The following is a 14,176-nucleotide window of genomic DNA, read 5'->3' on the forward strand; positions in this document are numbered from 1 at the left end:
CCAGTAGCCACTATTTTCATGTTTCAAAATCTGACATGCAACTGCTGTCGCTGCTCATATTACATTCTCAATATGTTAAACTAACTGTGGACCAGACCTTCAGCCCACCATCTGGCCAGGTCTTCCAATGTGTAAACCTTACTCACTAGTATTTCTGTATGCAAGCCATAATATTCTAACCCTAACGATCGCTGGGTGGAGAAGATGGACATCCCCTAAACAATTACCACGAGTATATCACTGTCAATATTAACCTGACTGATGTACCCCCAAGCACCCATACAGTCAGCTGGAGAGAACTTATCAAAAAAACTTACGAATGCTACCAGGAGTCCCTTATATTACATTACCACAAGCACATTTAAGGCAACAGGAAGCCGGTATAAAGTAAATCTTCATTGAGGCCACCCGGTGTAACTGATCCCAATACGTATATCCAACGTGCCTCTAGTCTAAGTAATTCTCCCTGTCGGTCCATTTTCCGTAAGTTGCTCGGAACCTTCTGCAGACCCAATACCTGTAAACCACGGGTATTACTGGAATGAACTTGTAAAAAATGCATTGCCACCGTAGAAATGTTCTTACCCTTGGACAAATCCTGCCTAGCCAATCTTATGTTCGAGATATGTTGCTGAGTCCGTCTGCGCAGCTCCTGGGAGGTCTGACCCACATATAAAGAGCGAACTTTATATAACGCATGCACCACCCGAGTGGAACGAAAGTACACTCCGAGTTGATACGAAGTAGGGTCCTCTTGCGCAGGCGCAGTTTGTGATCTAACACTTTCGATGTGATGGGACTAGGGGGCGGGTCTTGACTCCCTGGGAGGATCTCTCTGCACCAGACTGAAGGGGCGGGTCGGACCAGTACAAGCGCTCTTAGTACTTCCGGCAGATATCAGAGAACATTGGGAAATGGATCTTGGTACTGCGTAAGTCCCGGCACTAAAGTTAAGTAACCAACCTACTGACTGCATGTACCCACTGTGATATTGATGGACGGTTCCACGGCTTAATGTTTGCCAAACACAGGTGCCGGCAACCATTGGCTTTTAAGTAAGTGCACTTACTACTATATATACCTGACATGACTAATTGTTCCCCACTTCCCCTGATGAAGCTACCGGGAGTAGCGATACGCGTAGGGAGCTAGCAGGCTTGGACATTCCCAGTGAGTATCACCATTTATTTATTGTAACATGCAGTGTGCTGATACACGTGACTCAGGTGGGGGGTATCCCCGATAGCGAGACTTAAACGGTATTGTCCTAGTTATAAACACCTATACCTAGAGCTGCATTATCAATTGGTTTGTATCATGGGATAAAATCTTATAAATGCTTGTAGAATGTTATTATAATACATGCAGAGTGCCATCGGGGAAGGCCACACTTGAGTCAGTGACAGACGCACATGTACCTTTTTATATCTTCCATTAGCAGGATATTGTTACACACTGGGAGTGCGTCTTGGGTTTACCTTTAACCACACTGAGCCTGTTTCATTCATGTCTCCACATACAGGGGATATTGATAATGCATGTTTGGGTGTTAATTCACACGCTTTTAAATGTTTTTATGTCCTGTTTTTGCACTTAATTGTCTCAATAAAGCATTATTTATGATAATTATATGGATTGCGTGTGCACTTTTCTTGCGCCGCTTTTTTTCTTCTTTTTGCATAGGCATGGTTTTGGCGCATTAGTAGCACCCCCCCTCTTTCTATATTCTAGACTACATAATAGTGGTGCCCACTCAATCTTTGTGCTTTACACAGTCACATACTATGATTGCAGACTTGCAGCTTAGAAACGAACAACCCCTTTAAGGAGTGTATATAATACAATAAACAATAAATACATACAATGCTTAGCTAAAATGAGTACACCCCCTGTGAAAAGTAAGATTTAAATCAATATCTCACGGAACACAAGAACATTTTTTTCAAAATGTTGCCAAGACTTGAGTTTCATCATAGAAAATGTTTATAACCTATAACATGAAAGTAAGGTCAATAACATAAATTTCATTACAACATCTTCAATTTTACTCAAATTAGTTGATGCAAAAATGATTACAATCAACATAAATAATTACAACATCTAGTTCTTTGTATGACTTCCAAAATTTTTAAGAACAGCACCAAGTTTTCTAGGAATGAACAAGGTGGGGACATATTCCAACAACTATCTTTTTTTCATTCTTCAAGAATGACATATTTTAGTGCCTTGATGCTAGATGGAGAGTGATGCTCAACTTGCCTCTTCAGAATTTTCCACAGATGTTCAATTGGATTCAGATCAGGAGACATACTTGGCCACATAATCACTTTCACACTGTCCTGCAAAAGTGCAACACTGGCCTTATGCTAGTTTCACACTAGCGTTTACCTGATCTGCGGCGGGCTGCGGACTTCCTCCGTGAAGCACCGCCCCCCCCGCCGCACCTCCGCCGCTAGCTCCGCCTACTTCTGCATGTGGCCTGTGTACCTATATTTAACATTAGGTACGCAGGTCGTGCCGCAGTATGCGGATGGTGCCGCATGTGTCGTTTTGATGCAGAAAAAAAATAAATAAATGCTACATGGCTGCGTCTACGCTGGTCGCCGCATCGTCAAAACGACGCATGCGGCACCATCCGCATACTGCGGCACGACCTGCGTACCTAATGTTAAATATAGGTACAGGTACACATAGTTGTAAGAAATCCAGGATACTTGGGATGTCCGGGCAGGAGATATCTCCCCATATAGTGAGCAGAATGTTTTCAAGATTTTCGTATTACTAGCTGAAGTCACTGGTTTCCTGCTCGCCTGCATCGTCATAATCACCTGATCTGACAGACCTTGAGACATTAGGATCTGCCTAATAGGATTGAAGCTGTTAGATGTAATAATTCTATATTGTGACGAAGGTGGGAACCTCCAGAGAGAAGGTAATTTCTCATTGGAAGGGGAATCTGATCTTCCAGAGCCAACTGACTTAAAAAAGGGAACCAGCTCCTTTTTGGCCACAAGGGGGCTATCAGTATTACCATAACCCTATCTTCCTGAATCTTTGTCAAGACCCTTGGGATCAACGGAAAAGACGGGAAGACATATAACAGATCCTTTTCCCAATTATGAGATAAGGCGTCCACCCCATCTGGATTGTCTTCTGGTGCAACAGGCCAGATTAACCCCCCCCCCCCCGCCCAGAATATACGCGGGGTTAAAGTAGCCTAGGCCAGATTATACCCCGGATATATTCAGACCTAGGCCAAACTATACCCCGGGGTATAAATTGGCCTAGGCCATTTTATACCCCTCTGGGCCAGAATATACCCCAGCTGCTGTAGGTCATATTTTTCATGCTTTTGAGAACCATTGAGTGATATACTTAATAACGGGCACAGGGAAGCAGAAACAGCGCATGGGGCCCCAGACAGTGCAAGGGGCCCAAGACATGGCACAGGGGCTCCCAAGCAGCGAACAGGGGGCAGAGACAGCGTACAGGCGGGCAGAGACAGTGCACAGGGGCCCTGCACGCTGTCTCTTCCCCCCCATGCGCACTCTCTGCCTGCTGTGTGCTGCCTAGGGCCCCTGTGTGCTACCTGGGGCCCCTGTACACTGCCTTGGGCCCTCTGTGCCGCTTGGGGGCCGTGTGCGCTTCCTGAGGCCCCATATGCTGCCATTCACTGTCTCTGCCCCCTGTGTGCTGCCTGGGGCCCCCATTTGTGGCCTGGGACCCCGTTCACTGTCTCTGCCAACCCGTGTGCTGCCTGGGGCCCTGTTCGCTGTCTCTCCCAACAAGTGTGCTGCCTGGCGCCCCTGTGCACTGCCTGGGTCCCCTGTGTGCTGCCTGGGGCCACGTAATTGAGTATATCACTCAATGGCTCTCAAAGGCCTGAAAAATCTGATCTACAGCAGCTAGGGTATATTCGGACCCAGAGGGGTATATTCTGGCCTAGGCCAATTTGTACCCAGGGATATAGTTTGGCCTAGGCCAGAATATAATTGGGGGAAAAATCTGGCCTAGGCCATTTTAACCCCGGGCATATTCTGGGCGGGAGGTTAATCTGGCCTGTTACACCGGGTTCAGGGAAAAGAAGCTAGTCACCTTGGCATTTTTCCGGAACGCAAACAAGTCTATTCGAGGTACACCCCAAAGCCATGTTAGCTTTTGAAGCACGGCTGTATTTAGCTTTCATTCTGAGGACCATACTGTGAAAGTCTGCCACTCTATTCTGTGAGCCTTTCAGATGAATGCCAATATGGAAAGGATGGTACCCTCTGCCCAACAGAAAATTTGTAAAGCTAAAACTTGCAGAAGATGACATCTAAGGTGTGAAGCATGGCACCAGAGAGATCACGCTGAATCCTACAGGTGCCATCACGTGATGAACCCGCACCTCGCCACCTGGCCTGATGTCACTATTAAATCAGATGAATCACGTAATGCGGTCTCCCCACTTTCACCAACGTGAGGTTACGCACACCCCTGGGGACACCAAGGTCAGCTTAGTACAGTTTTACACATACATCCCGCTTCCACAAGCCCAGGGAGGCACGGGGAGTGAGAGGATGTGGCCCATGTAGTCACTGATGTGGCACCACACTCGCTCACAATCACAACAGGCTGAGAAGCCCCTTTCACTACCACTAGTGAAACAGCGCCTGGTCAGCCCAGTAGGACTGTCACCAATTCCTTGTTAGATATAAGCCCGGTCCATTAACGGGATTATATAGGGCCAGATACCGGCCCCGGTAACGTGGAAAATTAAACCGAGAAACAGATGCGTGGATTCTTGGATCGAGATAAAAGAGAAGCCCAAAGTGAAATTATATATTTAGGCACATTAAGGGCACACTAGACAATGCACTATGGTTATACATATATAATGGTCAGATATGCAAATACAATAGTGATAGGACAAAAGATATAAGTAGAAGAATCATGTCAATTACCAGGTTGATGTTCGATAATGTGTGCGAAGGGCCGCAGGAGGCAAGGGCTGCCAGCTGGTCCCTAGGTTCTTCACAGCATGTTACTCAATGTATCCCCCACTCCCAAAGTGAACCACAAGCATAACAGAGAGAGAGAGACCCACATGGCCTTAAACTAGCCGTTACCTCCTTTGGGTCACTCCTCTCCTGCCTTCTGTGCTGAACCTAAATCCCCTCCCATTACCTTTAGCAGCTAAAAACTCCAGAACCTAAGATGGGTCATAACTCCTTAATGGACAGTCCTAGGGAGGAGTATTTGGCGCCATCGGATCCGGCCAGGCACCTGCTACGCACTGAGAATAAACACATCTTTACTATTTGACTCTTACTAGCCAATCTACTTACCTCCCCTCCCTGGCATGATAGAATGGATCGAGACCCTTGAAGGCGTTCGGTCTGTTCCAGAGAGATCAAAAATGTAACCGCTGTGTTGCCAGGACATATGATAAGTCCATATTCTCCTTAAGAAATTTTAGCTGTCTGAATAAAGCAGTTAGACAGCATAGTATGGACCCGCAGGGGGTCTTTCTGTCCTAGTTAGTTGGTGGGGGTGTGAATTTTTTCTCTGAAGCTGAAAAAGTAGGTCCCCCTGCAGAGCCACGTGTCTTGTTACAGCTGAACGTTCTCAGTAAGATTGTAAACTGTCAATAAATCCCCCCACTCTTCACCTCGGGTCCCTCTGATGACGAAGAAAGGGGACCCCTGTGATGTTGTCTGATAAGATTTTGACATGTCGGCCCCTCTGATAGTCCTAGCACCTCTGGAGCGTTTTCCATCCTGCCCACAGTTCTCTGTAGCTTGAGGACAAGGCACGGAATTGTAGACACCACGCCTCCTGCAGGTTTTGTTTTTTTCCAGAAACAAGCAGGACTGGATGTTGCTAAGTGAAAATTGCAATCTGCCATTGCAGTGTCTAGTACATTGTAGGCACCAGTAGTCAGCAGTACATTGTTGTGCCCAGTACGTTGTGGTGCCCAGCTCATGCTTCTGGAGGCACGCACCCATAAATTAGGCGGGCTGTCATCGCTACAGAAAAGTAAAACATGTGGACGCTAAATGTGGTTTAAACACACTGGGTCTCAGAAGGGAGGAGGACATTTGGATTTGGGAACACAGAATTTGTTGAGCTTCTTTTCGGGTGTGAGGAGCTATAGCGCTTTGGCCTTTGTACTACCAGTAATGTGGAAGCCGCTTATATTTCCATTGACAGATGACATATCTGAGTGGGGGCTTCCTTTTTTTGTGGATTGAGTTGAAGCTTTTGTTGGAAACATTTTACATAACATTTGGGATCTCATTTATCTGGCGTTCTATGCTAAGCACTTACACAGGGGTTTACATCTAAATTTCCGAGTGGCGTGATTCATATGAAACCCCAAAGGGATCCATTCACTATAATAAGGCAGCAGAGGTACTTTAGACTCCATCTGGCCTCTGTTCAGCGGTGTCCTTCTTTACAGAAGGGCACAAAACTGTAGAGAACCACGCTTTTAGTCATGCCTAAAAAGACAGTCACCGTCGGATCACAGGTCAGATGGCGTCAACAGTGACTATATCTGCATCATTATAGGGAATCTTCTGCCAGGAATTCCATCTGAATCACATATTTCAGAGATTTACATGGAAACCCTGGTGTAAGCGCTCAGCAAATATGAGCCGAGTCTTACTGCAATCTTTGGAAGACAGAATGAAAACAGGTGAAGAATTGGTTATATTTATTTTTTACGCCGTTCCTCGTGCGGTATAAGTGATTAAAAGACTTTATTCTTTGGGTCGGTGCGATTCCAGTGATACAAGATTTATAGCGTTTTTTTTTCTGTTTGGCTGCTGTCACACACTAAAAAATGCTTTTTATTGTGAAAATTAGTTTTTGCATCTCGATATTTAGATAGCTAAAATTTTTCCATATTTAGACTGACATAGTCAGTTCTTATTGGTACCATTTTCGAGCACATGACATTTTTTCATCGCTTTCTATTCCAATTTTTGGGAGCCAGAATGATGAAAAACCAGTAATTCAGGAATTGCTTTTTTTATTTATTTTTTTGCTGTTTCACATGTGGTAAAATTGATTAGGCAGGTTTATTCTTCAGGTCAGTACGATTACAACGATACCACATTTATGTACCGTAGTTTTATTTATGTTTTGGTGCATTTACGCAATAAAAAACGAGAATTATTTTTGCATCGCTTTATTCTGAGAGCTGTAACTTTATTTTTCTGCTGACAGAGCTATATGGCGGCTTGTTTGTTGAGGGACAAGATTATGTTATCAGAGATACCATTTTATATTTACTTTCGTCTTTTTGATTGTGTTTTATTCGGCGGTATGGTGAAAAAGCATAGTTTTTTGCCTTTCTTTTAATGGTGTTCAGTGAAGGGATTAACTACTGGGACAGTTTTATAGGGTGGGTCATTACGGACGCAGCGATACCAAATTTGCATACTTTTTTGTTTAATTTTACATAAATGTACCGTATTTAGTAGAATATTTTTTTTTCTTTATATATTCTTTATTTTGTGATTTTTTAAAACATTTTTTTTTTTTACCATTTACATTAACTTTTTTTTTTTTACATTGTTCCACATGGGACATCAACTGTATACTGACAGATCGCTGATCTAATACTCTGCAAAAGAAGAAAATTGGTCTGGGAGGCTGCCAAGAGGCCTAGAGCAATATTTAATGATTTTAGCGCGTACAGGTTGAAGTACTGCAAGTGACAACATTCTCTTGTATTTTTCATATGCACGGCCTGTAAAGTGATGGGCAAAACAGAAGCTTTTACTTAGAAGGAAAAAATTCCAAGTTGTGTTTTGCCAAAACCTTTATGAAGTCTGCCAAAAGCTTTTGGTAAACTGTGTTCTGATGAGACTAGGGTTAAAATTTCTGACCATAGTTCCAAAAGGTATGTTTGGCACAAAGCCAACACTGCGCATCATCAAAAGAACACCATACACTAAATGAAGCATGGTGGAGGCAGCATTATGCTTCGAGGCCGTTTTTTCGCAGTTGCAACTCAAGCAACAGTCAATGTGGAAGAAATTACGAGCAGTTCCACATAGCAGTCAATTTTACAACAAAACCTTAAGAGCTCTGCTAAAAACCTGAAGAGGAATTTCACCTTTCAAAACAACGGCCCTAATCATAACTCAAATGTGTGTGTCTGGCTGCCAGTGAGCCCCTGATCAGTAAAGCAGACCACTGATCAGCGTCTGTGCTCGCTTTTGGCCAGGACTTTTTTTTTCCTGTCTATTTTTCTTTATTCCCCCTTTGCACCATAAACGTGCGTCCAGCAGCCGTTGAACGCTGATCAGTGATGCACATCACCATGCCAGTTGATGTTGTTTTTAGTGTTTGTGTGTGCTTATGGAAAAAAAAAAATTAAATATATTATAATTTAGATTAGTTGATAGGGCTAAATTAGGGACAGTAGAAATATATTGTATTTATCTGTGTCTACTACAATATTTTTTAACAGAATTTTTTATTGAATTCAGTCAGGATTTGTGTTAGATATTGATGTGAAAAAAGGATTAAAAATCATTTAGATTAGTTGACTGAGCTAGATATGGGACCGTGTAATCCACAGTAAAAATTTTCAAAAGTATTTAGTGCCTAGTTCAGTTTTCACAGAATATAGTCAGGATTAGTGTCAACGTGAAAAATGTAAAAGAAAAATAAAATAAATTTTTGATTAGTTGATAAAGCTAGATTAGAGACCGTGTAATCCACAGGAAAAATATACTCTAGTAAATCGCTTACACTACAGTATTTTTTACTAAAATATATCACAATCCGAGTCAGATAGCTGAGGGCGCTCAGTAATTTCTTTTTAAGGACGTTCGTCTAGTAATTGTAGTTTGAGAATTTTAGTGTAAAATTCTTGCAGTACTTATACTACATGTTTTTTCTAATAATATATATATGCTAAATTAGTGTCAGATAGCTGTGGGAGCGCAGTAATTTGGTATTACTGATGTCCATCTAGTAATTGTAGTTTCAGATTTTTAGTGGAATAACCTTGTAGAAATAATACTACAGTTTTTTTCTGCTGCATAGAATTACGATTAGTGTAATTTGGTTGCGGGTGCACAGTAATTGCTTTTACAGTCGTCCGTAGATCTCTTGATACCCCAGACAAATTTGTACGCCCCACAATTTCTATCCCAAAATCACACTTCATCATTTTCCAACTGGACCCCTGTGGACTCCGTGCAAATGATGACGTTTTAGGGCATTGTTCTTCACATGGGGATAGTGAAGACGACAGAAATTCTGCAATATTTGAGTGTCGATGTTTTATTTAACACTCCGCTGTTCTGCATGGCTATGCTCAGGTGACTATTTGAGGCCATCCACAAGTTCTGCATTGCATCGATAATGCACAATGTTATCCTCGAGATGACCCCGACTTTGACCGACTTTTAAAAGTTTGTCCGGTCACTGATCACTTCAACAAGTTTGCTGAGGTGTACATTCTCCAAAGGGACATCTGCATAGATGAATCCCTAATACATTTCAAAGGAAGACAAACTCTGGCAATACCTGCCCAGTAAGAGGGCCAGGTACATAATTAAACTCTACAAGCTGTTCGAGAGTACCTCAAGGTACACCCACAGGTTTAGGGTTTTTGAAGGGAAAGGACACCCGGATTCAACACCAAATTCTGGATCAAGATTATCACCTCTATGTAGATAACTTTTATACCAGCATCCCACTCTTCAAGTCCCTCTCTGTCAGAGCTACCGCAGCTTGTGGTACTGTGCACACAAATCAGAGAGTACTCCCTAGGACACTAATTGGGCAGCAGCTCAGAAAGTGTGAGAGCAGAGCCCAATGTAGCGTCAACATGCTGGTGGTCAAGTACAAAGACAAGAGGGATGTCCTTTTCTTGAGCACTATACATGGAGATGCAGCACCCCCACAGCTGTACGAGGTTCCTCTACACAGGTCACCAAACCAGACTGTGTTCTGGGGTACAATAAGAACATGGGGGAGTTGATATCTCTGTTCAAGTACTCCAGCACTTGAGTGTCATAAGAAAATCTAAGGTGTGGTACAAGAAGCCAGCGGTGCACATCATACAGATGGCATTGTATAACGCTTTTGTGCAATGTGCAGGCCAGACCAGGACCTTTCTTCAGTTCCAGGAGGTAGTGATCAAGGCATTAATATATGGAAGTTAGGAAGGAGTGGGCCCAAGTAATTCCGATCTGCAGGTTCCCTTGTTGTACCAGAGCAACATTTACCCGGTGAGATTGCAAAAAAGGTGCAAAATGTGTTACAGAAGGGGGATATGAAAGGACACCATTTATCAGTGTGACACCTGCCCGACAAGCCTGGTCAGTATGTGAAAGAGTATCAGAGTCTACTACTCATTCATGGACTACTACATTTATTCTGAATTACATAACACTTACATATGCCAACCTGATGCACTCTACACAAGTCACATAAGCCAACCTGATGCATTCTAAACAACTTTTGTATGTAAACCTAATGCACTCTGCACAACTTGCGTATATCAACCTGATACACTCCACACAACTTATGCATGTCAACGTGATGCAATCCACACAACTCATGTATGCCAATCTGATGCACTCTACACAACTTATGTATAATGCCACCACATTATAAAATTCACATACTAGGAAAATACAAGATCAATTCCAATATAGGGTTACTTGTGGGCGGTTTCCATTGTTTAGGCACATCAGGGGCTCTTCAAACGTGACATGACACCAGCAGACCATTCCATCAAAGTCTATGTTCCAAACGTCACTCCTTCCTTTCAAAGGACAGCCATGCGCCCAAACAGTACTTTTTACCCAGATCAGCGTACACAAGAGAAATTGCATAACAATTTTTTTGAGTCCATTTTCTTCTGTTACCATTGAGAAAATAAAAAATTTGGAGCTAAACCAACATTTTTGTGGAAAACATTTGATTTTTTTATCTTCACGGCCTAACATTATAAACTTCGGTGACACACCTGATGGTTCAAGGTGCTCACCACACATCTAGATAAATTCTATGGGGAAATTTGCGGGGGGTTTCCACTGTTTAGGCACAGGAGGGGCTCTCCAAAGACAACATGGTGTCAGCTCTTGAATACAGACAATTTTGCATTCAAAAAGGCAAACGGTGATCTTTCCCTTCCGAGCCCTGTCGTGTGCCCACACAGCAGTTTTCCCCCACATATGTGGTATTGGTGTTCTCAGTAGAAATTGCACAAAAAAATTGGGTGTCTATTTTCTCGTGAAAATAAAAAAAAATGGGGCTAAAAAAACATTTTTATGAAAAAAAGTAAAATGTCAATATTTTCCATTCACATTGCTTCAATTCCATCGACGCTCATGAAGGGTTGATAAACTGCTTGAATATGGTTTTGAGCACTTTGAGTGGTGCATTTTTTAGAATGGTGTCAGTTTGGGGTATTTTTTGTCGCATAGGTCCATCAAAGTCACTTCAAATGTGACGGTAGGTCCATCAAAGTCACTTCAAATGTGACGGTAGGTCCATCAAAGTCACTTCAAATGTGACATGCTCCGTAAAAAAAGGTTTTGTAAATTTTGTTGGAAAAATTTGAAATTGCTGAACAACTTTTAACCCCTCTAACTTCCTAATAAAAAAAATGATGTTTCAAAAAATGTGCTAATGTAAAGTAGACATGTGAGAATTGTTATTTATTAATTATTTTGTGTGACATAACTCTTTGTTTAAAGGCATAAAAATTTAAAGTCTGAAACTTGTGAAATTTTCAAAATTTTTGCCAAATTTCTGATATTTTCCCAAATAAATGCAAATAAAGAAAAAATGTAAGCACTATTAGAAAGTACAACATGTCACGAAAAAACAGTCTCAGAATCACTATGATCCGTTGAAGCGTTCAAGAGTTATTACAAAATAAATTGACACTGGTCAGAATTGTAAAATTTGGCCTGGTCATGAAGGTGAAACAGGCTTGAGGGTAAGGGGGTTAATAGCAAAAGGTATACCAGTATTATCATACTGTGGCCCAATCTTCCATATCCACATGGTATGTTATGGACTTTATTTCATCAGGAAAAGAGACATTAGCAGATAACTAAGAAGAATGGCAGTGCAATAACAATGACAATGTACCGGTAGTCTGTTGGAAAATTGTCTTATTTTTCTATTTCATTGCCATAATTATTTTTTTAATTTAAGTTTATTTAAAAAAAATATTACATACAAAAATAAAAGAAATGTAATATTACATACATTGTCATACTTTCTCTACCTTTTTTAATGTTCATACATATACAGTGGTGTTTGAAAGTTTTTGAACTCTTCAAAATTTTCCATATTTCTGTATAAAATATGAACTAAAACTAAGTCCTAAATGTAGATAAAGAGAACAAAACCAAACAAAGGAGGTAAAGATACTAGACCTTGTTTTTTCAATTTTATAAATAAAATGATCCAATACCATATGTCTGTGTGAGGGCAAAATGATGCGAACTTTTGCTTTCAATATCTGGTGTGGCCCCATTGTGCATGAATAAGTGCAACTAAATGTTTACAGCAGTTGTTGATTACGCTAAACTCTTTTGCAGACTGTTGAGCATCAACAACTTTCTTTGTGCCAAGATAATTTCCACAAATATGCTGTGAAGATCAGACTTCGATAAATAAAACAGGTCCTCCCGTTAAGCCTGATGGTTATCTCCCATTGAAAATACAAGACTACGGTAATTTACCTTCAAATTATCTGCTAATCCTAAAGGTTCTCATATGTTTGCTACATGTAGAGATATGATATTGGATTATTTTCCACATTTAAAAATTACAAAGTCTAATATTATTGACTCATTTGTTTAACGTGGTTCTCTATCTACTTTTAGGAAATGTGTGAAAAATGTGATGTAGATTTAGGTTATATTTATACAGAAATATGTAAAATTGAAAAGGTTTATAAACTTTCAAGCACCACTATAAACCAGTAAACACCTTAAATTTCAGTCAAACAAATTATTATGCTTGAATCATGTTTCTCCTAAAGTTGACAGAAATTTAGAGTGGTCGGAGCTCTAATTTTCCAATACAGAGCTCCAATTTTCCTGTATCTACCAGTTAAGAGATAAAAGTTAAATCATTTGTATTGAGTGATGCTGCACCCCGACTAGTGATGCGACCGTCAATTGGGTGTGACCGACTAGAAGGTGCCGTCTTGCTCCACACAAGTGTTTTCTATTGCATCAAATACTTATTTCATGCAGTAAAATGCAAATTAATTATATAAAAATAATACAATATGATTTTTTGGATTTTTTTGTAAGATTCCGTCTCACAGTTGAAGTATGTCTACAATAAAAATTACCTCTTCATTCTTTATAGGTGGGAAAACTTGCAAAATCGGCAGTGCATCAAATACTTATTTTCCCCACTGTAATATTTGACCTGGTGTTTTTACAGGTTGTTTTATCTTATTAAATTGGTAACATTTCAAAGTTTTTGTAAAAGAAAACAAGCAAATTTGCAGTTTACCCAATATTAAAATTCCTCTCCGTTCTTAAGTATAGAGACATTTTTAACTCTATAATTTACAAGGTTACATGCCACTTAAAAGGCTGTTTTTTAGCCAAGAAGCACATACTTGCTAAAAGTTTGTACATGATTCAGCCAGCAAAGTGATGCTGCGAAGGCAAACTTTCCTGCATCAGAGCGTGTGCGAAGAGCAAACGTCTCAGCCATGCCACTGGCACAAACTGTCAATCTTCAAGATGGCACTGGTCTCGGGAAAGCAGGAGGCCAGGCAGGGGAGCAGTGTGCTCCTGATGACTGGAAGTGAGGCAACCCTTTTAACGACGGAAATTAATTTTCAACTAAAGACTTCAAGGAACATGTCTTACTTTTGACTTTGAAAGCAGTACAGTAGTTAAATGCTAAAAAAAAGTATTAAAAAAAGTATAGAACATACTAGCTAAATATAAAATGCTAATTATATATCAATGCAGGAAGAAACACTACTGAAAACACCTTAAATTGTCTGGCAGATAAGTAACGTTTACATGACAATCTTGCGGCAGCTTTTCGATAACAAGATGATCATAAAAATAATAATACATTTTAGAAAAGAGAATTGTGTGTGAAGATCTCAACCTCAAGCAAATGCAACTATTTAAAATTTCATGCTGAGCGTACAAAATAGAAATCTAAAAAA

The 14,176-nt window shown here is 40.9% G+C and overlaps 1 protein-coding gene across 2 annotated transcripts in view; it reads right to left on the reverse strand.

The window, feature by feature from the left end:
- Positions 1-14,176, reverse strand: part of COG5 (component of oligomeric golgi complex 5) — a 413,551-nt gene that overhangs the window by 167,339 nt on the left and 232,036 nt on the right. The window lies entirely within an intron of this gene.

This window comes from Ranitomeya variabilis, chromosome 5 (assembly GCF_051348905.1).
Source record: "Ranitomeya variabilis isolate aRanVar5 chromosome 5, aRanVar5.hap1, whole genome shotgun sequence".
Taxonomy (NCBI): domain Eukaryota; kingdom Metazoa; phylum Chordata; class Amphibia; order Anura; family Dendrobatidae; genus Ranitomeya; species Ranitomeya variabilis.